We start from the raw sequence: 27,676 nt of genomic DNA, 5'->3' as shown, positions 1-27,676 counted from the left end.
GGGCAGGCTGAGATGTGAACTGGTGGCTGCTGACTTGCCACACTTCCCAATCAGAAAAGGCCAACACCTTGGCCCCGCCCCCTCACTCCACACCACAGCCTGGTATGAGATTAGGGCAAAGATTTGAGCTAGTTATGTAGAGACAGACTCGGGTACCTGGGGTGTGATCCAGGCAGAACCACAGAGACAACTGTCAGCACATGGGGGCAGTGAGATAAGCCAGGCAGACATTCTTCTTATACACACAGGGCGCACCACAAGTATGCACAGAGGCTAAGCACTGAACCTCAGGCAGACAGGCCCTGGGAGAGGACTCAACTAGCTAGAAAGAGACAGAGCAGAGGGCCTGGAGTGTGATCCAAGGGAGTCATGGAGCCCATTTTCAGTGTGCACATGGCAGCAGCAGGTCCAGCCTTGGCAGACATTGTCAGCCTGTGAAGCAGGCAGTGCCGCAAGAACACACAGTGGCTAAGCACTGAATCTCAGGCAGACAGGCCCTGTGCAGGAGTATGCAGAGATTCATTTCCCAGAGAGAGTGCCCCAGGCCACCCACTCCACACTGCAGCCTAGGGCTGGGACAGACAGGTCCTGAGAGAAGTCTACCACAGGAGGCAGCCCAGATCCTAGGCATCAGGATAGTGACCACAATTTCTGCAGTCATAATGCCCCAGCCCCCAGCCCTACCTTATTCCACACCACAGCCTTGCACTAGATCTGGGATGAACACAACAGAGAAAGGGAAGTGACTTTGGGCTGCTTCTGAGTGGAACTGCAGATGCCTACACAGACAGTGAATGAATTTTCTATGACTGCATGTGCCTCACTTGCTTCAGCAATCACCTCCTTTGGGGCAAGGCATGTACTCAAGAGCAACAGAGACTGATCAGACCTGACCCTCAGGGTTCTACTCCAACAACTAAGGAGCAGACCCTGCTCCCAACTATAGTGACAACTATTGAGCAAATGAGATGCCTTCCCATACTCTCATCCAGCATGAGATCTAGACACAACAACAATCACACCCCCTATTAAAAGGATTAACAGCCAGCACACTCTGAGGAAAAATATGGCTAACATCCATACCAAAACCAGCCTTAGCACCAAAAATATTGGACACACACAGTCTACACAGGAACATTCCCACATAAAATTCCTTTTCAAGATCACAATAGATAACTGTTTCTACTAAATTCATAGAGACAGAGAAAGTTGAGTAAGATGAAAAAGCAGAGAAACTACTCCCAGTTAAAAGAACTTTAAAAATCCCCTGAAAGAACAAATAATAAAAAAGACCTCACCAGTCTACTAGACCAAGAGTTCAAAAAGGAGGTAATAAAAATGTTAAAGGAATTGAGAAAGGTTATCAATAGAAATGCAGATCATTGTAACAATGAGCTAAACACTAAAAAGATGAGCCAATCAAAATTAGGCAAGTTAATTGCTGAGATAAAAACCAGTCTAAAAGCATTGAAGAGCAGACTAAATGACAAAGAAGAATGAATTAGGGATCTGGTAAACAGAATAATGGAAATCATCCAATCACAACAGCAGTTAGAAAGACAAATTTAAAAAATAAAAGCAACATATGAGTTCTATGGGATAATATAAAGCATGCCAACCTACAGATAACAGAGTTCCAGAAGGAGAAGAGAGAGAGAAGGGTATCAAAAATGTATTCCAAAAAATTATGGCTGAAAATTTCCTAAATCTAAAGAAGGAAACATTTATTGAGGTACAGGAAGTACAGAGGGTCCCAAATAAGATGAACACAAACAGACCCACAGCAAGACATATCAAAATTAAAATGGCAAACATTAAAGATAAAGAGGATTCTAAAGGCAGAAAGAGAAAAACTGTCAGTTACAAGGGAACCCCCATGAGTCTATTAGCTGATTCCCCTCTGGAAACTCTGCAGGACAGAAGGGAGTAGCATGATATATTCAAAGCCCTGAAAGGGAAATTCCTCCAAACTAAGATACTCTGCCCAGCAAGATTATCATTTAGAATAGACAGAGAGATAAAGAATTTCTCAGACAAGTAAAAACTGTAAGAATTAAGCAATACTAAACCTACCCTAAAAAAAAATATTGAAGGGTCTTCTCTAAACAGAAAAGAAGGAAGAATGTATTGGAAAGGGAAATGAAATAGGAAAGGTAAATATATAAAAGGATTGACAATCACTTAAATAAACCAGTACGTAGATTAAAAAACAATCAAAACATTTTGTAAAAGCCATTATAACTATAATTAACAGCAGAAGGATGAGCATGAAGCTCTAAAAATAAGATATCAAAATCACAAGATGTGGGGGAGGGGAGTATAAAAATGTAGATCATTTAGAATGTGTTTGAACTTGTATGACTATCAGTTTAAAGCAAGTAGGTATAGCTATGTGTTAACATACTTAAACTCCATGGTAACAATAAATGAAAAACATACAATAGATTCACAAAACCCAAAAAGAAACCAACTCAAGCATACTACAAAAGAAAACCATTAAACTACAAAAGGTATAACAAAAAGAAGAAGAAATAAACAAAGAAAAACTACAAAAACTGGAAAACAAGGTTTAAAATGTCAGTAAGTACATACCTATCCGTAATTACTTTAAATGTCAATGGACTAAATGCTCCAATCAAAAGACATAGAATTATAGATTGCATAAAAAAAGAAAAAACCTACAACATAATGCCTACAAAAGGCTCACTTCAGGGTGAAATACACACAGACTGAAAGTGAAGGAATGGAAAAAGATATTTCATGCAAATAGAAATGACAAGAAAGCAGGGGTAGCAATATTCATCAGACAAAATAGACTAAAACAAAGGCCATAAAGAAAGACAAAGAAGGACATTATATAATGATAAAGGAATCAATACAAGAAGAGGATATTATACTAGTTAACATATATGCACCCAATATAAGAGCATCGAAATATATAAAACAAACAGGCACAAAGGGAGAAATTGACAAGAATACAATAATAATAGGAGACTTTCACACCCCACTGACATCGATGGACAGATTATCCAGACAGAAAAATTAATAGGGCAACAGAGGTCCTAGATGACATAATAGACCAGTTGGACTTAGTTGATATCTGCAGGACACTATAAAGAAAAAAAAAAAAACACACGAACAAAAACAAAACCCAGAATACACATTCCTTTCAATATCTCTTGGAATGTTTTCTAGGATAGACCACATACTAGGAGCAAAAGAAGCCTCAACAGATTTAAGAGGATAGAAATTATTTCAAGTATCTTTCCTGACTACAACAGTGTGAAATTAGAAATCAACCACAGAAAGAAAGAGAGAAAAACAATGGATACATGGAGACTGGACAACCTGCTACAAAAAAACCCCAATGGGACAATGATGAAATCAAAGAAAAAATCAGGAAACACCTCAAGACAAAGGATAATGAAAACACAACCTTACAAAATCTATAAAATGGAGCAAAAACAGTTCTGAGAGGGAATTTCATACTGATACAGGCCTTCCTCAAGAAACAAGAAAAATCTCAAATAAACAACCTAACTTACCACCTAAAAGAATTAGAAAAAGAACAAACAAAACCTAAAGTCAGCAGAAGGAAGAAAATAATGAAGATCAGAGAGGAATAAATAAGATAGAGATAAAACAACAATAGAAAAGATCAATAAAACCAAGAACTTTTTTTTGAAAACACAAACAAAATCAACAAACCTCTAGCCAGGTTCACCAAGAAAAAAGAGAGAGGACAAAATAAGAAATGAAAGAGGAGAAAAAAACTGATACCACAGAAATTAAAAAATCATAAGCAAATACTATGAATTGTTATATGCCAACAAATTGGACAACCTAGAAGAAATGGACAAGTTTCTAGAATCATACAGCCTATGAAAACTGAGTCAAGACAAAACAGACCTATCATAAGAAGTTAAATAGAATCTGTAATTTAAAAACTTCAGGCAAACAAAAGTCCAGGACTGTATGGCTTCACTGGAGAATTCTATCAAACATACAATGTAGAACTTATACCTGTTCTTTGCAAATTATTTCAAAAAATTGAAGAGGCAGGAACACTCCCAGTGGTGGCTATGAAGCCACCATCTCCCTGATACTAGGAAAAGACACTACAAAAAAAAAAAAAGAAAGGAAATTACAGGCCAATATCTTTGATGACTATAGATGCACCAACAGGGAGATCAGCTCGGTGGTTTGTGACCACCTAGAGGGGTGGGATAGGGAGAGTGGGAGGGAGGGAGACACAAGAGGGAAGAGATATGGGAATGTATGTATATGTATAACTGATTCACTTTGTTATAAAGCAGAAACTAACACACCATTGTAAAACAATTATACTCCAATAAAGATGTTAAAAAATATATATATATATATAGATGCACCAATCCTCAACAAAATATCAATATTAGCAAACTGAATTCAGTAATACATAGAAAGAATCATACACCACAGTCAAGTTGGAGTCATTCCAGGGTTGCAAGTATGGTTCAATGTACTCAAATCAATCAAAGTGATATACCACAAAACAAAAGACAAAAACCACATGATCATCTCAATAGACACAGAAAAAGCATTTGACAAAATTCAACATCCATACATGATAAAAACTCTCATCAAAGTGGATATAGAGGGAACATACCCCAACATTATAAAACCCATTTATGACAAACCCACAGCCAACGTGATACTCAATGATGAAAAGCTGAAAGCCTTCCCATTAACCTCAGGAGAAAGACAAGGACGCCCACTTTCACCACTTCTATTCATCACAGTATTGGAAGTCTTAGCCACAGCAATCAAACAAGAAAAAGAATAAAAAGGTATCCAAGCTGGAAGGGAAGTGGTAAAATTGTCTTTATATGCAGATTGCATGATAATCTATATAGAGAATCATAAAGAATCTTCACAAAATCTATTAGAACTAATAAATGAATTCAGTAAGGTAGTAGGATAAAAGATTAATATACAGGAATATGTTGCATTTCTGTACACCAACAATGAAATATCAGAGAGAGAAAGGTAAAAACAATCTTGTTTAAAATGTCATCAAAAAATAAAATGCCTAGGAATAAACTTAAGCAAGGAGGTGAAAGACCTAAACGTTGAAAACTATAAAACATTGATAAAGGAAATTGAAGATGATTCAAAGACATGGAAAGATATCCCATGCTCTTGGGTTGAAAGAATTAATATTGTGAAAATGGCCACCCTACCCAAAGCAGTCTACAGACATAATGCAATCCTTATCAAAATACACATGACATTTTTCACAGAACTAGAACAAATAATCCTAAAACTTATATGGAAAGGACCCAGAATTTCCAAAACAATCTTGAGAAAAAAGAACAAAGCCGAGGCATCACCCTTACAGACTTCAGACAATATTACAAAGCTACAGTAATCAAAACAGTGTGGTAATAGTACATAAACAAACATATACATCAATGGAACAGAATACAGAGCCCAGAAATAAACCCACACCTACAGTCAATTAATTTTCAACAAAGGAGGCAAGAATATATGATGGAGAAAAGATAGTCAGTTCAACAAGTGGTATTGGGAAAGCTGGACAGCTACATGTAAATCAATGAAATTAGAACACTCCCTCACATGGTATACAAAAAATAAACTCAAAATAGTCTAAAGACCTAAATATAAGACATGACATCATAAAACTCCTAGAAGACAACATAGTCAAAACAATCTCTGACATAAATCATAGCAATATTTTCTTAGATCAGTTGTTCAAGGCAAAAGAAATATAAGCAAAAATAAAGAAATGGGACCTAGTTGAACTTAAATATTTTGTACAGCAAAGGAAAATGAAAAGACAACCTACAGAATGGGAGAAATTATTTGCAAACCATGCGAGTGACAAAGAGTTAATATCCAAAATACACAAACAGCTCATATGACTCAACATCAAAAAAAAAAAACACACAAACAAACAAAAAATGGGCCGAAGACATAAACAGACATTTCTCAAAAAATAGAGACAGATGGCCAACGGGCATATGAAAAGATGCTCAACATTGCTAATTATTAGAGAAATGCAAATCAAAACCACAATGAGGTATCACCTCACATAGCTATCATCAGAAAATCTACAAATAATAAATGCTGGAGAAGGTGTGGAAAAAAGTGAATCTTCCTATACTGTTGGTGTGAATGTAAATTGTTGCAGCCACTATGGAAAACAGTATGGTTATTCCTTAAAAAACTAAAAATGGAGCTACCATTTGATACAGCAATCCCATTCCTGGGTGTATATCCAGAAACAATGAAAACTCTAATTTGAAAAGATATGTGGAAGATGGCAGAGGAGTAGGAAGATGTAAAGTTCATCTCTCCCCACAAATGCATTAATTTGAGCACCAGCTGAACACTAGCAGAGGACCTCGGACAACTAAAAGGACAAGAAAGATCTGCGCATAACCAGGTAGGACAAAAGAAAAAAGAAGGGAAAAGGGAGAGGAGATGAAGCGGGGTGGGACCTGCACCCCTTTGGGGGAGCTGAAGGAGACGAGAGTTTCCTACATCTGGGGAAGCCCCCTCACTGGCAGGGAGATCAGTTGGGACAGAAGAGGAGCTTCAGGGACTATCAGAGGAGAGCACAGCAGCTGATCTGTGACAGGTAGGACAGAGTGAGACCTACACAGATGGTCTGTGCCACATCCCTGTGTGCCCCACCCTGAGATGTGTGTCCACTGGTGCAGATGGGGGCTGGGTGCTGCAACATGGGGTTTGGAGAGCAGACACAGGGAGAGGACTTCTGTTGGCTGCAAGGAGACAGCCTGAGTGGATGGGAGTGAGGAAATCTGCAACTGGGAATGCTTGCAGAGGAAACCTGGACCACCATAGAAGTGAAGAGCCATTGTTGAGTGATGTGAAAGGGGTGGATTCGCCATTGCAGCCTCTCTCCATATATGCCAGCCCCCACCTCCCTGGGAGATAGTAAGGGCCCCCACTGGGGCCAGCATTCTTGTGCCCATGGCTACTAGCTACCCCATGTGCCCTGTCCCCACCAGGACTCCTGCAACCCCAGCTGCCACCACCTCTGAGTCCCTTCCTTGCCCAGGCAGAGATGGGGCTGAAACCACAGCTGAGCCCCAGAGGCTGTAGATCTAAGGAAAAAAAGCTGAAATCTTTCCTTGCAGCTGCACAAACCATAAATTGACATCCCTGTGACTGGCTTTGTAAACTCAGTGCCTACAGAACATCTGAACAGACAATGAGTGCTCCCACAGCCAAGATGGGTCTAGCTTTAGCAGCTGTACACTTTGTGGGCACATACAATTGGGGGTTGAGCCAGAGTCTGAGCTGCCCTCTTAGCACTTACAAAGGGTCCAGATCCATGATTACTGCAATCCTGGGACCTGACTTCAGTAGATCTATGCTGGTGGCCTGGTGAAAATAATGTCTGAGGACACCAGGGCCAATTGCCGGCATACCCATGGTTAAGGTGGGGCCAAGATCAGTGCCAACAACAGTGTAATCTGAGAGCTTACACAATGGGTGAAAAGTGACACAACAGAGCACACCCACAGGTGAACAGCTCCAGAGGAGTAATACTCAGTGGCTTCCCTCCAAGTGGGAGTGCTCCAATCCTGCCTACTTCACACCACAGATCAGAAACAGAACTAATAAATAGATCTGGGGGCCTCTACTCCAACAACTAGGGAGGAGACTCCACCTCTGATGGGGCAATGACAACCACAGAGCAAAGGGAAGGCCCTGCTCAGTATCCAGTGCAGGTTCTGGTCACCACAACATCAGTCACACCATCTATAAAGAGGATAACAGCCAGCACACACTGAGGGAAAGAGGTGACAAACATCTATACTAAAAACAACACTTGCACCAAAAAATATTAAACCCACGGAGGCTACACAGGGATGTTCCTACATGAAATAGCTCTCCAAGGCAGTTTAAGATCTGGCATCAGGTGGAAAAAGCCCCTAGAGCATTTAGCCTTGAAGGCTAGCAGGGCTTGAGTACAGGATATCCACATGGCTGGGGGAAACAGAGAGTCTACCCTTGGAAGGCACGCACAAGGTCTCATATGCACTGGTACCTGGCACAAAGCAAGACCCCCATAGGAACCTGAGTTACACCTACCTAGGGGTCTTGGAGGGTCTCCTGGGGAGGCAAAGGTCAACTATGGCTCACTGTGAGGGCAAGGACACTGGTAGCAGAAGTCCCAGGGAATATTGATTGGAATTAGCTCTCCTGGAGGCCAACATTTTGGAACCAAGACCCCACCCAACAACCTGCAGTCTCCAGTGTTGGAAAGTCTCAGGCCAAACAACAATCAAGATAGGAACACAACCCCACCCATCAGAAGACAGGCTACCTAAAGTCATATTGAGCTCACAGCCACCTCAAAATGCACCACTTGAAATGGCCCTGCCCATCAGAGGGACAAGACCCAGCTCCACCCACCAGAGAACAGGCACCAGTCCCTCCCACCAGGAAGCCTGCACAAGACCCTGGACCAACCTCACATATGAGGAGGCAGACACCAGAAGCAAGAGGAACTACAATCCTGCAGCCTGTGGAAAGGAGACCACACACACCGAAAGTAGACAAAATGAGAAGACAGAGAAATATGCTGCAAATGAAGGAACAAGATAAAAACCCACAAGAGCAACTAAATGAAGAGGAGATATGCAATCTACCTGAAAGAGAATTCAGAGTAATGATAGTAAAGATGATCCAAAATCTCGGAAAAAGAATGGAGGCACAGATCAAGAAGATACAACAAATGTTTAACAAGAAGCTAGAAGATTTAAAGAACAGAGATAAACAATACAATAAATGAAGTGGAAAATACACTAGAAGGAATCAATAACAGAGTAACTGAGGCAGAAGAACGAATAAGTGAGCTGGAAGACAGTGTGGTGGAAGTCACTGCCACAGAACAGAATAAAGAAAAAAAAATTTTTAAATGAGGACAGTCTCAGAGAAATCTGGGACAATATTAAACACGCCAACATTCACATTAAAGGGGTCCTAGAAGGAGAAGAGAAAGAGAAAGGGCTTGAGAAAGTATTTGAAGATATTATAGTTGAAAACTTTGTTAACATGAGAAAGGAAACACTCACTCAAGTCCAAAAAGTGCAGAGAATCCCATACAGGATGATCCACAGAAAACATCATTCTCAATAGTGAAAAACTGAAAGCATTTCCTCTAAGATCAGGAACAAAACAAGGATGTCCACTCTGTCCACTTTCATTCAACATAGTTTTGGAAGTCCTGGCCAGAGCAATCAGAGAAGAAAAAGAAATAAAAGGAATCCTAGTTGGAAAAGAACAAGTAAAACTATCACTGTTTGCAGATGACATTATATTATACATAGAGAATCCTAAAGATGTTACCAGAAAACTACTAGAGCTCATCAATGAATGTGGTAAAATAGCAGGATACAAAATTAATGCACAGAAATCTCTTGCTTTCCTATACACTAACAAAAATAGATCAGAAAGAGAAATCAAGGAAACAATCCCATTTACCATCACGTCAAAAAGAATAAAATAGCTAGGAATAAACTTACCTAAGGTGGCAAAAGTCCTGTACTCAGAAAACCATAAGATATTTTTGAAAGAAATCAAAGATGACAGAGACTGATGGAGAGATACACTGTGTTCTTGGATTGGAAGAATCAGTATTGTCCATATGACTATACTCTCAAAGTAATCTATGGATTTAATGCAATCCCTAGCAAATTACATAGCATTTCTTACAGAATTAGAACAAAAATTTTACAATTTCTATGGAAACACAAAAGTCCCTGAATAGCCAAAGCAATCTTGAGAAAGAACAACAGAGCTGGAGGAATCAGGCTCCCTGACTTCAGACTATATTACAAAACTACAGTCATCAAGACAGTATGGTACTGGCACAAAAACAGACATATAGATCAATGGAACAGGATAGAAAGTCCAGAGATAAACCCATGCATCTACGGTCACCTAAGCTATGACAAAGGAGCCAAGAATATACAATGGAGAAAAGATCGTGCACCAGAATGTTCATAGCAACACTATTCACAATAGCCAAGACATGGAAATCACAGAAGTGCACCCTAACAGATGATTGGTTTAAGAAGTGTGGTTTATATATCAATGGAATATTACTCAGCCATAAAGAAGAATTAAAATTTTCCATTTACAGCAACACAGACAGATCTAGAGAGTATTATACTTAGTGAAGTCAGATAGAGAATGAGAATTAGTATATGATATCACTTATAGGTGGAATCTAAAAAATAATACAGATGAATCTATATACAAAACAGAAACAGACTCACATAGAAAACTAACTTATGGTTACCAAAGGGGTAGTGGGGAAGGAATAAATAGGGGTATGGTACATGACTCTTTTTGACCTATGGTTTTCTCAGGGTATATGCCCAGTAGTGGGATTGCTGGGTCGTATGGTAGTTCTATTTGTAGTTTTTTAAGGAACCTCCATACTGTTCTCCATAGTGGCTGTACAGAGTGAAGTAAGTCACAAAGAGAAAAACAAATACAGTATGCTAACACATATATACGGAATCTAAGGAAAAAAAAAAAAAGGCCATGAAGAACCTAGTGGCAAGACGGGAATAAAGACACAGACCTACTAGAGAATGGATTTGAGGATATGGGGAGGGGGAGGGGTGAGATGTGACAGGGTGAGAGAGTGTCATGGACATATATACACTACCAAATGTAAACTAGATAGCTAGTGGGAAGCAGCCGCATAGCACAGGGAGATCAGCTCGGTGCTTTGTGACCACCTAGAGGGGTGGGATGGGGAGGGTGGGAGGGAGGGAGATGCAAGAGGGAAGAGAAATGGGAACATATTGTATATGTATAACTGATTCACTTTGTTATAAAGCAGAAGCTAACACACCATTGTAAGGCAATTATACTTCAATAAAGATGTTTAAAAAAAAAATTCAGTCAGCAAATATTTTAAAAAAAAAATAGTGGTATGGGATTAACATACTATACATAATATAGATAATTAACAAGAATTTATACCACAGGGAACAAAAAAAGTAGGCTAGTGGTTCTGAAGGAAATTGATGAGCAATGACTTCTTGAAGAGTATAACACATGAGCTAGGGCCTGAAATATATAATTTAAACTACCTGTTTTACAGGCAAAGGAAACTCAATGAGAAAAGACAGAATTATGTGAAACAGTGATGCCTGTCTAGAAAAGCATAGAGTATTGGGTAAGTGAGGAGAGAAATAATGAAGAGAGATAATCCTTTCAGGAGACAATTAATAAATAGAAAAGGGTCAGGACACAGAAGGCCTTAAGGATTTGAGACTTTTTCCTGAGGGCCAATGGGAAATTATTGAAGAATTTTAAACAGTTGAGCTAACATGATCAGAATTATGTCTTAGAGAAAATATCATCACAGCAGCATGGAAGCAGAACTAGGGAATGAGAGATTATAGGACAAATATTAATTTAAATTTAATTAAATTTAATTAAATTTAATTTAATTGCCAATAAGGTGACATTGCTAGACAGCAAGGAAAATAATAAAGTAATATCTACATGCTTTACCTTCAGCAGTCATGTTGGTGTCTCTTTCTGACATTTTTTAGGCTTACCAAGGCACTTCCCATATATCACTTAATTTAACCATCATAACAACCTTCAGAAGTAGACAATATTAGAGACTTTTAAAAAATGGACACTCAGAAATTATGTAATTTGCTCAAAGTCTCACAGCTAATAAATAAAAGTCAACTAGGACTCAAACCGATATCAATTTATTACAGTAAAGATAGACAACATTCATTGATTTCTCATTGGGTGTTATACACTGTATTGTTTTAGTTATATTATTGCAACCCTTACAAAATCCCTCTGACGTATATACTAGTATGATTATTCCCATTTTATGTAAAAAGAAAAAGGAAAACAAACAATTTGTATAATTTGCCCCAGGTCATCCAACCAGTAACTAGCAACAGCAGATTTCAGACCTAGGACCTTGAACTACAGAGGTCATACTCTTTACAATTAAACTGGTCTGACCACAGCTACCTGAAGTTGCCTACCCTATATCAAAACTAAACCCAGACATAATGTTGGGTTATCCTCCCAGACCTCTAGCTGAACCATAGGTTATTGCATTCCTTTCTGAATACTTATAAACTAAAACACTCCAAACATTATTTGTACATATTTTGGCAGGATACCACAAATTGACTTATTTTCCAGTAAAAGATAACTTGTCTCTCAGCAATTTTAATGAACTAATCCAACTCTCTCTTGCTCCTACCTAGTTAATAAATAAAATAACTCATGGTCTATATTCAGTAGTTTCCACAACAATCTGATATTACACAGTATCAGATAATTGTGATCTTATACTTACTACTTTCTGCAAAGAGGTTGAAATTACAAATAGGGTCTTATCAAAACTAAAAAACTAAAAACACATTTAACTAGACTATGACAAGATTTTAAAGCAGATATTAATGGTTTTCATTACAGGAATTTTCAAATTATCAGAACATCAAAACATATATTGAGTATTACCTTCAGTGCCTAAAAATTTAGCAACTTCTCCCTCTTTCAATTGTAATACTTTTGTAAAAATACCAATATGCAAGAGGAACAAAGAACATCTCCTATTTCCCTGTTCCCTTGTATCCTTTCTTTCATATGGCTAATGTTATGTTTTTCCTCATTTTACATATCTCTATTTACACATTTATTTCAAGACAGTTTTTCTAATTCCAGAAATATCAGGGATAAACATACGGGTTGAACATAATGGATCTTGTGGATGACAGATAATTATAAATAACTTTGCCTTTTTGTTACCTATGGCAAAATAGAGAATGGTCTTCCAAATGGAGACCCTCCCAGGTGGGTGCCTACATCCACTGATATTTCTGCTTTCATGTATCCCCTGAGCTTTCTTCTCTTAATCTTTTGTGAATAGCTGGGTGGACAGAGGGAATTACGGCCATAGCATCCTGAAAGAAGATGAGCAATCTAAGGAAAGAAAATAAAGTAAGGAATAATGAAGAAAGCAGGACCTAGTGAGAGTCAAAATGACTCTTTGCAGGTTATGCAGCCAACATGTTCCAAGGCAGACTACAACTCTTTTGAGTTGGTTGTGTCTAATATATGACATGAAGATAGCTTGCTGTTAATGATATCAACTCGGCAAAAACACTCAAGAAAGTCTGAAAAATACTGTTTTCTTTTGTTGTGAATTAATTTCAACCTAAAATATGAAGTCTGAAAAAAACCAGACATGTTTTCTCACAGATAAAAATATATGGTAGTAGAACATGCCACCAGTGTACCCTACCTCCCTTCCAGTTTCATGATCTGGGTGAGTTTTTTCAAGTCCAAATCCTCAAGTTTCTTACATGTGAAATAGGAATAAAAGAGGCTACTTCATTGGAAGAGTATCAGATGATGCACATAAAGATTTTGGCACATAGTACATTTTCAATAAATGTTAAGAGGAATAGAAAAAAGAAGAGAGAATTATTGTTGTTATAGTAGTTTTTAGATTCCAGGTAGGAAAATAATAGGGAGTTTTTGTAAACTCAATTCTGATTAAGAATGCTAGAAGGCAACATAATGCTTTGCAATGAGAAAACTTAAGGAATGAATTTTGGTCACATTTTAAGAAAGAAAAATAAATTGGGAGAACTACACATTGACATAATGAAAATTTATTTTGAGTCGGATAAACTGATAAGTATTTCAAATCATAATTATTATATAATTAGAAAAGTTAAGAGCAATGAGATAAACTTTTACATTTTAAACACACCAAGAAACAGCCAAGATGGTGAAGTAGGAACATACTGAGCTCAGTTTCTCCCACGCGTACACCAAAATTACAACAGTTTACAGAGAAATAATCAATGAGAATGACCTGAAGACCAGTAGAAAAAAACTTTTACAACTAAAGATATAAAGAAGGAACTACAATGAGACACTAGGAGAGGCAGGGTATAGTCAAGTCCCCCAGTGAATGACCCAAGAACGGAGAGATAATTACAATTGCAGAGATTCTCCCCAAGGACCAAGGGGACCAAGCCTCACATCAGGTTCCTCAGCCTGGGGTTCCTGCCCTAAGAAGGTAAGCCCCCAGAACATCAGACGTTGAAGGTCATAGGTGCTTACTTTTGGGAGAGCCAGAGGGCTGTAGGGAATAGAGACTTTGCTCTTAAAGGGTACACACAAAATATCACACACCCCAACACTCATAATAGACGCAGTAATTTGAAAGAAGCTTGGCTCAGACACACTTGCTGATCTTGGAGAGTCTCATGGAGAATCAGGAGGCAACTGGAACTCACCCTGGGGACATAGACACCAGCAGCAGTCACTTTTGGGAACTTGCCCTACCATGAGGACACTGGCGCTGCAAGCACCATTTTGCAATCTTTCCTCTAGCTTGTTGGCCTTGGGACCCATCTCCACCCACCATGCAGTACTCACCAGTCCTGGGATGCCCCAAGCCAAGCAGCTAGCCAGTTGAAGACATAGCCTCAGCCACCAGCAGATCAGCAGTTGTATAATCCCCTGAGCCCCAAGCCACCTCAGGACCTGGCCCCACCACCAGAGAGCCTAGGGCTTGGCCTCACCCACCACTGAGCAGGCAATAGCCGAGGGACACCCTCGTCCTTAGCTCTGCACATCAGCAGGCCAACATCAGCTCCCAGACATCTTAGGCCCTTCAGCCAGTTCCCCAGGAATGGTCCCATCCTCTATCAGGTCAACACTAGCTCCAAGGACCACTGGCCCTGTAGCCAGCCACACCAGGGCCCAGATCCACCCACCAGTGGGCCTGCACTAGCCCCAGGATCTCCAGGGCTCCACAACCAGCCAACTCATGACCCATCCTCACCCATCAGTAAGCTGGCAGCCTTCCCCCTAAGCAGGCCCTGGAATACAACTGGATGGGGGGCCAACCAAGCTGACCAGCACACCCACAGTAGTCAGCCCAATGCAACACACATAGGACACACACAGCTCACATAGAGAGCACGCCTAGAGCACATAGCTCTGGTGACCAGAGGGGAATATGCTGTTGGGCCCTGTAGGATATCGCCTACTTAAGGCCATTTCTCCAAGATAAGGATATGTAGCCAACCTACCAAATACATAGAAATAAGAACAGCAAATTAGGCAAAATGAAGCGACAGAAGAATATGTTCCAAATGAAGGAATAGTATAAAAACTCCCATGAAGCACTAAGTGAAGTGGAGATAAGCGATGTACTCAATAAAGAGTTCAAGGTAATGATCATAAAGATGCTCAAAGAACTCAGGAGAAGAATGAATGAACACAGTGAGAAGTTAGAATTTTCTAAGAAAGAGTTAGGAAATATAAAGAAGAACCAAACGGGGCTGAAGAATACAATAACTGAAATAAAAAATACACTAGAAAGAATCAACAGTTGTTTAGGTGATACAGAGGAATGGACCAGCGAACTGGAAGACAGAGTAGTAGAAATCACTCAAGCTGAGCAGAAAAAAGAAAAAAAGGAATTAAAAAAAATGAGAACAGTTTAAGAGACCTCTGGGACAATATCAAGTATACTAACATTCACATTATAGGCATCTCAGAAGGATTAGAGAGAGAGAGAAAGGGGTCAGAGAACATATTTGAAAACATAATAGCTGAACACTCTCTGACCTGGGAAAGGAAAAAAATATCCAGGTTCAGGAAACACAGAGAGTCCCAAACAAGATGAACCCAAAGAGCTTCACATCAAGGTGCATTTTACTTAAAATTGCACTGTTGGTGTGATGTAAATTGTGCAGGCACTATGGAAAATATTATGGAAGTTCCTTAAAAAATTAAAAACAGAACTACTGTATGATCCAACAGTTCCACTCCCGGGTATAAATAAGAAGAAAACAAAAACACTAATTTGAAAAGATGTCTACACCCTTGTAGTCATTTCAGCTTTATTTACAATAGCCAAGTTATGGAAGCAACCTAAGTTCTAATCAATAGATGAATGCATAAAGAAGATGTGGTATGTATATATACAATAGATTATTACTCAGCCATACACAAGAATGAAATTTTGCCATTGTGACAACATGGATGGACCTAGAATGTGTTATGTTAAGTGAAATAAGTCAGTCAGTGAAAGACAAACGACATATGATTTCACTTACATGTGGAATCTAAAAAACAAATGAACAAATATAATAAAATAGAAACTGAGTCTTAGATACAGAAAATCAACAGGTGGTTTTCAGGGGCTGTGGGGTGGGGGGATGAGAGGAATAGGAGAGGAAGGAAGAAGTATAGTTTTCCAGTTACAATAAATGAATCATAGGTGTGAAATATGTAGTGTGGGGAATATAGTCAATGAAAATGTAATACCTTTGTGTGGTGAAAGATGGTAGCTAGACTTATTGTGGTGATCCTTTTGGGATGTATGGAAATACCAAATAACTGTGTTGTGCACCAGGAACTAACGTAGTGTTATAAGCCAATTATACTTCAAAAACAAAGAAACAAACAAAGAAACACATAGAAAAAATTATCAGATTTATGGTTACCAGAGGTGGGGGAGCGAATTGGGTGGGGGAGAAGGGGAATTGGATTGAAGGTGGTCAGAAGTTAAAAACTTCCAGTTATAAGATAAATAAATGTTTGGGGTGTAATATAAGACATGACTGATATAATTAACACTTGTATGTTGTATATCAAAGTTGTTAAGAAGAGTATATCTTAAGAGTTCTCATGACAAGGAAAACATTTTCTTCTTTTCAAAAAATTTTGTTTTTGAAATAACAAAACACTATAGTTTGTTTAGTTATATAAACAAACTATATAACTAAATATAGTTATGGTGGTAATAATTTAAAGATGTTTTAAGGCAAATTATTATGCTGTATACCTTAAACTTATCAATATATAGTTCTGTATAGCTATTATATCTCAATAAAACTGGAATTAACAAATACATAAATAAGATCTAAAAAGAAACAAACAAAAAGAAATATAATCTCAGTAGACCTATATAGTTTGTGTTTTACAATGTTGTTTTATTTTGAATAACATGGACGGCTGGTTAAGGAAGTTTAAATATTTTTAGTGCTTAAAATCTCCAAAGGTCTGCATCTGGCCCTAGTACCAGAGAAATACCACCTCACTCTAGTCCCAGCTCCTATGGCATGCTTCAAACCCCATCTCCCATTCTTCGCCAACCAGGTCTAACCCCCTTATCTCTTTTCAGAGGGTGGTTGGAATTCTGGCTTCCCCTTCCTCAGATGCTACATGAAGGTGAGCTGGGAAATGAGAGCAAAAATCTGTCAGTTTTCCTCTAATTAATTCACTGTTAAATTTTATTTTCTTAGAGATTTTGACACTTTTCCAGCTTGTTTTGTATTATAAGGTACATTGTATGCTTTCTTAAGCACATTAACACTTGAATATTTTTATGTAATTTAAAAACTTAATGAGAGTCAATAAATGTTTTAATTAACCATAATTTTAAAACATCTATGAAAAGTATAGTTTATATTTGCTTTAAAGTCATATTAACTTTAACTTTAAAAAAGTTTAAATGCTAATTTTTCTTGTTATTTTAACTCAAGTCACATGATTAATTACATTTAAGTATCAATATATTACGTTGAATAAGAAGTTAACTCCCACTACCCAGTACCTTGCCTGAACATTTCTCATAATTATGTTAATGTTTAAATACAAATATTTTGGAAAAAATTTCTCTAAGTTGTAGTTAAATGCTTTGAGGATGTAACGAATGAATATACTTTAAGTTGTTTGACTTAATTAAGAATGTTTATCTTTCCTATTTTCCTAATTTCCAAGAAAAAATTGGCTTGTTTTGGGAAAACCCTTTGATATGCCTTAGTGTCTTCCTGTAGTTTGAACTCAGTTTGTATTTTTGATCTTGATTCCGAAGTATTTAAAAAATGTCTTAAAATCTCTTTTTATTTTTTTCCAGGTATTTTTATTTTTTATTTTATTTTATTTTTCAACTATGCTGTTATCTTTATTTTTTTCACAGTTTTTTAAAAAAAATTTTTACAGGAGTATAGTTGCTTTACAATATTGTGTTACTTTCTGCTGTACAGCAAAGTGAATCAGTTATGCACATACATATATCCCCTCTTTTTTAGATTTCCTTCTCATTTAGGTCACCTCAGAGCACTGAGTAGAGTTCCCTGTGCTCTACAGTAGGTTCTCATTAGTTATCTATTTTATACAAAATAGTGTATATATGTCAATCCCATTCTCCCAATTCATCCGCCCCCCTTCCCCCTTGGTATCCATAACTTTGTTCTCTACATCTATGTCTCTATTTCTCCTTTGCAAATAAGTTCATCTGTACCATTTTTCTAGAATCCACATGTAAGTGGTATTATATGATATTTGTTTTTCTCTTTCTGACTTACTTCACTCTGTATGACAGTCTCTAGGTCTACCCATGTCTCTGTAAATGACACTATTTAATTCATTTTTATGGCTGAGTAATGTTCCATTGTATATATTTACCACATCTTTTTGTTGTTGTTCTTCTTCTCCAATAAATTTTATTCAAACAGCCCTCCCCAATTTTCTCCTAATCCCTAGTAAAAGCTGACCTTCCCTTTGTCTCTTTGGATTTGCCTATGGATTACCATAGTTTACATTTTTCTTTTCTTTTCTTTTCTTTCCTGATGACCTTGGGTGCTTTTTTGGTTTTTTTAAACATCTTTATTGAGTACAATTGCCCCACAATGGTGTGTTCGTTACTGCTTTATAACAAAGTGAATCAGCTATACATATACACATATCCCCATATCTCCTCCCTCTTGCGTCTCCCTCCCACCCTCCCTATCCCACCCTTCTAGGCAGTCACAAAGCACAGAGCTGATCTCCCCATGCCATGCAGTTGCCCCCCACCAGCCATCCATTCTACATTTGGTAGTGTATATATGTCCATACCACTCTCGCACTTGGTACCAGCTAACCCCTCCACCTCCTCGTGTCCTCAAGTCCATTCTCTATGTCTGCATCCTTATTCCTGTCCTGCCCCTAGGTTCTTCAGAACCATTTTTTTTTCTTTTTTTAGATTCCATATATATGTGTTAGTATACGCTATTTGTTTTTCTCTTTCTGACTTACTTCACTCTGTATGACAGATTCTATGTCCAAACACCTCACTACAAATAACTCAATTTTGTTTCTTTTTATGGCTGAGTAATATTCCATTGTATATATGTGCCACATCTTCTTTATCCATTCATCTGTTGATGGACACTTAGGTTGCTTCCACGTCCTGCCTATTGTAAATAGAGCTGCAATGAACATTGTGGTATGTGACTCTTTTTGAATTATGGTTTTCTCAGGGTATATGCCCAGTAGTGGGATTGCTAGGTTATATGGTAGCTCTATTTTTAGTTTTTTAGGGAACCTCCATACTGTTCTCCATAGTGTCTGTACCAGTTTACATTCCAACCAACAGTGCAAAGGGTTCACTTTTCTCCGCACCCTCTCTAGCATTTATTGTTTGTGGATTTTTTGATGAAGGCCACTCTGACCACTGTGGGGTGATACCTCATTGTACTTTTGGTTTGCATTCCTCTAACAATTAGAGATGTTGAGCATCGTTTCATGTGCCTCTTGGCCATCTGTATATCTTCTTTGGAGAAATGTCTATTTATCTACCACCTAGTTTTTGATTGAGTTGTTTTTTTGATATTGAGCTGCATAAGTTTTTGTTTTCTTGGAGATTAATCCCTTGTCGGTTGCTTTGTTTGCAAATATTTTCTCCCATTCTGAGGGTTGTCTTTTCATTTTGTTTATGTTTGCCTTTACTTTGCAAAAGCTTTTAAGTTTAATTAGGTCCCACTAATATATTTTTGTTTTTATTTTCGTTACTCTAAGGGGTTGGTCAAAAAAGATCTTGCTCTGATTTATTTCTAAGAGTGTTTATCCTATGTTTTCCTCTAAGAGTTTTATAGTGTCCCGTCTTACATTTAGGTCTTTATTCCATTTTGAATTTATTTTTGTGAATGGTGTTAGGGAGTGTTCTAATTTCATTCTTTTACATGTAGCTGTCTGGTTTGCCTAACATCACTTATTGAAGTCTGTCTTTTCTTCATTGTATATTCTTGGCTTTTTTCATAGTTTAGTTGACCATAGGTGCATGGGTTTATCTCTGGGCTTTCTATCCTGTTCCACTGATCTACATTTCTGGTTTTATGCCAGTACCATACTATCTTGATTACTGTAGCATTGTAGTATAGTCTGAATTCAGGGAGCCTGATTCCTCCACCTCAATTTTTCTTTATCAAGATTGTGTTGGCTTTTCAGTTTCCATACAAATTGTAAATTTTTTTGTTCTAATTCTGTGAAAAATGCTATTGGTAATTTGATAGGGATTGCATTGAATCTGTAGACTGCTATGGGTAGTATAGTCATTTTCACAATATTGATTCTTCCAGTCCAAGAACATGGTATGTCTTTCCATCTGTTTATGTCATCTTTGACTTCTTTCCTCAGTATCTTATAGTTTTCTGTGTACAGGTATTTTGTCCCTTAGGTAGGTTTGTTCCTAGGTATTTTATTCTTTTGTTGTGATGGTAAATGGGATTGTTTCCTTAATTTCTGTTTCTGATCTTTCATTGTTAGTGTATAGGAATGCAAGAGATTTCTGTGTATTAATTTTGTATACTTCGACTTTAACAAATTTATTGATAAGCTCTAATAGTTTTCTGGTGGTCTCTTTAGAATTTTTGACATATAATATCATGTCATCTGCAAACAGTGACAGTTTTACATCTTTTCCAGTTTGGATTCCTTTTATTTTTTTTATTCTCTGATCACTGTGGCTAGGACTTCCAAAACTACATTGAACAAAAGTGGTGAGAGGGGACATCCTTGTCTTGTACCTGATCTTAGAGGAAATGCTTTCAGTTTTGCACTATTGAGAATTATGTTTGCAGTGGGTTTGTTGTATATGACCTTTACTGTGTTAAGGTATATTCCCTCTATTCCCACTTTCTGGAGAGTTTTTATCATAAATGGGTGTAGAATTTTTTCAAAACCTTCTTCAGCATTTATTGAGATGATCATATGGCTTTTATTCTTCAGTTCTTTAATGTGGTGTATCACATTGATTGCTTTACTTATGTTGAAGAATCCTTGCATCCTTGGGATAAATCTCACTTGATCATGGTGTATGATACTTTTAATGTGTTGTTGGGTCTGTTTGCTAGTGTTTTGTGGAGGAGTTTTGCATCTATGTTCATCAGTGATATTGGCCTATAATTTTCTTTTTTTGCAATATCTTTGTCTGGTTTTGGTATCGGAGTGATGGTGGTCTCATAGAATGAACTTGGGAGTGTTCCTCCCTCTGCAATTTTTGGAAGAGTTTGAGAAGAATAGATGTTAGTTGTTCTCTAAATGCATGTTAGAATTTACCTGTGAAGCCGTCTGGTCCTGGACTTTTGTGTGTTGGAAGATTTTTAGTCACAGTTTCAATTTTCATTACTTGCAATTGGCCTGTTCATATTTTCTATTTTTTCCTGGTTTAGTCTTAGAAGGTTGTACTTTTCTAAGAATCTGTCCATTTCTTCCAGTTTGTCCATTCTATTGGCATATAGTTGCTGTAGTAGTCTCTTTTTATCCTTTGTATTTCTGTGGTGTCAGTTGTAACTTCTCCTTTTTCATTTCTAATTTTATTGATTTGAGTCATCCCCCTTTTTTTCTTGATGAGTCTAGCTAAAGGTTTATCAGTTTTGTTTATCTTCTCAAAGAACCAGATTTTAGTTTTACTGATGTTTGCTATTGTTTTTCTCATCTTTATTTCGTTCATTTCTGGTCTGATCTTTATGATTTCTGTCCTTCTACTAACTTTGTGTTTTGTTTGTTCTTCTTTCTTGAGTTGCTTTAGTCATAAGTTTAGGTTGTTTATTTGAGATTTTTCATGTTTCTTGAGGTAGGATTGAATTGCTATAAACTTCCATCTTTGAACTGCTTTGCTGCATCCCATAGGTTTTGTGCGCCATGTTTTCGTTGTCATTTTTTTCTAGGTTTATTTGATTTCCTCTGATTTTTTCATTGATCCATTGGTTATTGAATAGCATATTGTTTAGCCTCCATGTGTTTGTGTTTTTTACATTTTTTTCCCTGTAATTGATTTCTAATCTCATAATGTTGCAGTCGGAAAAGATGCTTGATATGATTTCAATATTCTTAAATTTACAGAGGCTTGATTTGTAACCCAAGATATGATCTATCCTGGCAAATGTTCCATGTGCACTTGAGAAGAAAGTGTATTCTGCTGCTTTCAGGTAGAATGTCCTGTAAATATCAATTAGGTCTATCTGGTTTAATGTGTCACTTAATGCTTGTGTCTCCTTATTAATTTTCTGTCTGGATGATCTGTCCATTGTTGTAAGTGTGGTGTTAAAGTCCTCCACTATTATTGTGTTACTGTTGATTTCCCATTTTATGGCCATTAGCATTTGCCTTAGGTATTGAGGTGCTCCTATGTTGGGTGCATAAATATCTACAATTGTTATATCTTTTTCTTGGATTGATCCCTTGATCATTAGTAGTGTCCTTCCTTGTCTCTTATAACAGTCTTTATTTTAAAGTCTATTTTGTCTGATATGAACATTGTTACTCCAGCTTTCTTTTGATTTCCATTTGTATGGAATATTTTTTCCATTTCCTCACTTTCAGTCTGTATGTATCCCTAGGTCTGAAATGGGTCTCTTGTAGACAGTATATATAAGGGTCTTGTTTTTGTATCCATTCAGCCAGTCTATGTCTTTTGGTTGGAGCATTTAATCCTTTTACATTTAAGGTAATTATCAATATGTTATGTTCCTATTGCCATTTTCTTTACATTTTAGGGTTTGTTTTGGTATGCCTTTTTTTTTTCTCTTCCCTTCCTCTTTTGTTCTCTTCTCTGTGTTTCTCACCTAGAGAAGTTCCTTTAGCAATTGTAAATCTGGTTTGGTGATATTGAATTCTCTTAGCTTTTGCTTGTCTGTAAAGCTTTTGATTTCTCTATTGAATCTGAACGAGACCCTTGTTGGGTAGAGTAATCCTGGTTGTAGTTTTTCCCTTTCATCACTTTAAATATATCCTGCCTCTCCCTTCTGGCCTGCAGAATTTCTGCTGAAAAATCAGCTGATAACTTTATGGGGTTTCCCTTGTATGTTATTTGTTGATTTTCCCTTGTTGCTTTTAATATTATTTTTTGTATTTAATTTTTGTTGTTTTGATTATTATGTGTGCCAGTGTTCCTCCTTGAGTTTATCCTATATGGGAGTCTCTTCAGTTCCTGGACTTGGGTGACTATTTCCTTTCCTATATTAGGGAAGTTTTCAACTATGATATCTTCTATATTTTCTCAGGCTCTTTCCCTTTTTCTTCTTCTTCTGGGACCCCTATAATTCAAATGTTGTTGAGTTTAATGTTGTCCCATAAATCTCTGACTGTTCTCATTTCTTTTCTTTCTTTTTTAAAAATTTTTATTGGAGTATATTTACTTTACAATGTTGTGTTAATTTCTACTGTACTGCAAAGTGAACCAGCTATACATATACATATAGCCCCTCTCTTTTGGATTTCCTTCCCATTTAGGTCACCACAGAGCAATGAGTAGAGTTCCCTGTGCTATACAGTAGGTTCTCATTAGTTGTGTATTTTATACATAGTGTCATTAGAGTATATATGTCAATTCCAATCTCCCAATTCATCCTACCCCTCCTTCCCCCCTTGGTATCCATATGTTTGTCTCTATGTCTGTGTCCCTATTTCTGCTTTGTAAATGAGATTGTCTATATTATTTTTTTCAGATTCCACATATGTGTGTTAATACACGACATTTGTTTTTCTCTTTCTGACTTACTTCACTCTGTATGATAGTCTCTAGATCCATCCACATCTCTACAAATGACCCAATTTTGTTCCTTTTTATGGCTGAGTAATAGTCTATTGTATATATGTACCACATCTTCTTTATCCACTCCTCTGTTGATGGACATTTAGGTTGTTTCCATGTCCTGGCTGTTGTAAATAGTGTTGCAATGAACATTGTGGTGCATGTGTCTTTTTGAATTATAGTTTTCTCTGGGTATATGCCCAGTAGTGGGATTGCTGGGTCGTATGGTAGTTCTATTTTTACTTTTTTAAGGAACCTCCATACTGTTCTCCATAGTGGCTGTATCAATTTACATTCCCACCAACAGTGCAAGAAGGTTCCCTTTTCTCCACACCCTCTCCAGCATTTATTGTTTGTAGATTTTGCAATGATGGTCATTCTGACTGGTGTAAGGTGATATCTCATTGTAGTTTTGATTTGCATTTCTTTTCATTCTTTTTTCTTTATTCTGTTCTGCAGCAGTGATTTCCACCATTCTGTCTTCCAGGTCACTTATCCATTCTTCTGCCTCAGTTATTCTTCCATTAATTCCTTCTAGTGTATTTTTCATTTCAGTTATAGTCTTGTTCATCTCCGTTTGTTTGTTCTTTATTTCTTCTAGGTCTTTGCTAAACTTTTTTTGTATCTTCCCGATTCGTGCCTCCATTCTGTTTCTGACATCTTGGATCATCTTTACTATCAAAACTCTGAATTCTTTTTCAGATAGATTGCTTATGTCCTCTTCATTTAGTTGTTCTTGTAGGTTTTTATCCTGCTCCTTCGTCTGCAACATATTTCTTTGTCATCTCATTTTTTAAAGCTTATTGTGCCTGTAATCTCCTATCTGCAGGCTGCAGGATCATAGTTCCCCTTGCTTTTGGTGTCTGCCTCCTGGTGGGTGAGTTTGGTCCATTGGCTTGTACTGTTATACCCTTGATAGGGAGTGTGGTTGGTGTTGTGTTGATCAGAGCCTGCCCTAGATATTGAGTGCTGCCTCTCCTTTGCTCTTTGGTTGTCTCTACCTTGTTAGGGATGGGGCCTGTTCCTTGATTGTTGGATACTGAGCAGGACCTCCCTTTTGCTCTGTGGTTGTCACTGCCCTATCAGGGGCAGGGTCTGCTCCCTCGTTGTTGGAGTAGAGGCCCCCAGATCTTCTTAGTTGTGTCTCTGATCTGCGGTGTGAGGTAGGTGGGGTTGGAGCACTCTCACTGGGATGGAAGCTACTGAGTATTCCTCCTCCGGAGCTATTCACCTGTGAGTGTGCTCTGTTGTGTCACCTTTCACCTGTTGTGCAAGCTCTCAGATTATGCTGACATTGGTACTACTCTAGGCCCCACCTTAATTGTGGGTATTCTGGCAATTTGTCCTGGTGTCTCTCAGATGTTGCTTTCACCAGGTCACCAGAGTAGATGCACTGAAGTCAGGTTCCAGGATTGCAATAATCATGGATCTGGACTTGTTGTGGGTGTTATGGGGGCAGCTCAGACTTTAGCCTGGCCTAGCCCACATGTGTATGGGTCCACAAAATCTACAATTGCTGAAGCTAGGTCCATCTTTGCTGTGGGAGCACTTGTCCATTCAGATGTTTTGTAGGTGCTGAGTTTTTCCAAGCCAGTAATGCGGAAGTCAATTCATGGTTTGTGCAGCTATGAGGAGAGATTTCAGCTTTTCTTCCTTAGTTGCATGGCCCCTGGGGCTCAGCTGTGGTTTTAGCCCCACCTTTGTGTGTGGACCACCCACAGGGTCTGCTCCTGAGGCTGCCTGGAGCACTCAGGTCTGCCCCAGTGAGGACAGGGTGTGGAGATGGCATAGCTGCTGAGGTAGTTGGATCCCCAGCGGTGACAGGTGCATGGGGGAGTGAACAGCCAAGAGAGATCTGACCCTGTCGGTGATGAGGAGTGTGGGGAGGCTGGTGGCCACAAGCGTGAGAGATCTGACCCTGGTGGGAGCCTTTCCTAGCTCCTGGCTACAGGCACGGGATGGACAGCCCTGGCCAGGGCCTTTTGTCATACCTGGTGACAGACACGTGAGGGCCAGCCCCAATGGAGGCCTTTCCTAGTGCCTGGTGGCCATGGGCTGGCGAGTGGAAAGAGAGGCTGCAATGGAAGCTCCACCTCCTGTGTGTCATTCAATAATGGTGTCTTGCTTCTATGGCAGCCTGGGTTTCTTCCACAGGCATTCCCGGTTGTGGATTTCCTCACTTCTGTTCCCTCAGTCTGTCTCCTCTCACCCAGCAGCAGTCCTCTCCCTGGGTTTGCTCTCCAATCCCCATGTTCCAGCACCCAGCCCCCATGCATATTGGTGGACACACATCCCAGGCTGGGGCACATAGGACTGTGACACAGACCATCTGTGTAGGTCTCACTGTGTCCTGCTTGCCACAGACTGGCCGTTTCCCTTTCTTCTGACAGCTCCAGAAGCTCTCCTTCTGTCCCACCTGATTTCCCCATCAGTGAGGAGGTTTCCCTGGATGCAGGAACCTCTCCACTCCTTCAGCTCCCCACCCGGCGGCACAGGCCCCACCCCACCTCCTCTTCTCTTCTTTTTCCCTTCTTCTTTCTTTCATCCTACCTAGTTACACAGGGATCTTTCTTGCCCTTTCTGGTGTCCAAGGTCTTCTGCTAGTGTTCAGCCAGTGCTCTATGAGAACTGTTCTATCTGTAGATGTATTCTTGAGCATTTGTGGAGAGAGATGAATTCCACATCCTCCTACTCCTCCACCATCTTGCTTTCCTCCAAGAAAAATATTTTAATATAAGTTCTATTTTTATCCAGGAGTGAATAAATATTATACTTTAGATAATAATAAAATTTTAAACTAAATTCGAGTTTTTAAAGAATAGGGAACATTTTAAAGCAATTTAAAGATTTTAAGTTTTTAATTTTAAAAAGGTTACATTTTAAGGAGGTGACTATCTATAAATAATACCTTATATCCTACTGATTTAAAATGTTTACATATATTCAAATTCACAATTTCTAAAAATACCTTAAGAAAGTTAATATTCTATAAGAAATATGAATGGAATTTACCTCATTAAAATTATTTTTAGCTCTTTATTTAATCTTGAAGTTTTATCTTAAATACCTCCCAACACTGTAATTATCTTTTGAATCCAAGTCATATCTAATAACTTCTACCTTCTTCTCTATCTTCATTATGCACTTACTTTCTGTGTACAATGTACTTAATTTATCATATACATTCATATTCATTAATTATTTGTTCTGCATAATTTAGCGCTTAAATTGAACCATTATGTAAGTTGAATATACGATACTGCCTGGTTCATTCTACTTTGTTGTAAAATTTTCAGGGCCTGGATCCTATTTGACATTTATTTTATACTACCCAGGACTTTAATGTAACTCAGTTGACCCTTGACAAATATATTGATGCAGTGATTACCAGGCTCCTAGACTCCAAAGCACTGGATAGTTAGATAAGAGGAAAAGGTTTTCCTTGGCTGATACTCTTCCCACTGGGTCTGAGTTCTGCCACAATGTCAGTTAGCATAGATCCTTTCGTATACTTGGCTATTGAGTAGGATTTTTCAAGTATATTTTTGTAAAATTCCTGTTATAAAATATTGGATATTCCCCTATTCAAGACTTAGGATAATGTGGACAACTACACAGAATGATCTCTGTTTTTGGAGGGGATGTGGACAAGTAAACAAGTGTTTTAACTGCTGTGATGTGGAGATAGAGTGTTGGTGGGGTATTGTGTAAATGACATGAACCCTACCCTTGCCTCCTCACCTCTCCTTT

The 27,676-nt window shown here is 38.2% G+C and overlaps 1 long non-coding RNA gene across 1 annotated transcript in view; it reads right to left on the bottom strand.

Annotated features, from left to right (window-relative positions):
- LOC309647088 overlaps positions 1-27,676 on the bottom strand; it is an 846,185-nt gene that overhangs the window by 361,512 nt on the left and 456,997 nt on the right. The window contains exon 2 of the long non-coding RNA XR_014255783.1: positions 18,673-18,693. This is a non-coding gene — a long non-coding RNA (uncharacterized lncRNA). The remainder of the gene's footprint in view (positions 1-18,672; positions 18,694-27,676) is intronic.

The sequence above is a fragment of the Balaenoptera physalus genome (assembly GCF_965194825.1).
Source record: "Balaenoptera physalus genome assembly, chromosome: 17".
NCBI classification, from domain to species: domain Eukaryota; kingdom Metazoa; phylum Chordata; class Mammalia; order Artiodactyla; family Balaenopteridae; genus Balaenoptera; species Balaenoptera physalus.
Note: the sequence above shows the minus strand (reverse complement) of the source record. Positions and strands in the feature narration are given on the sequence as shown.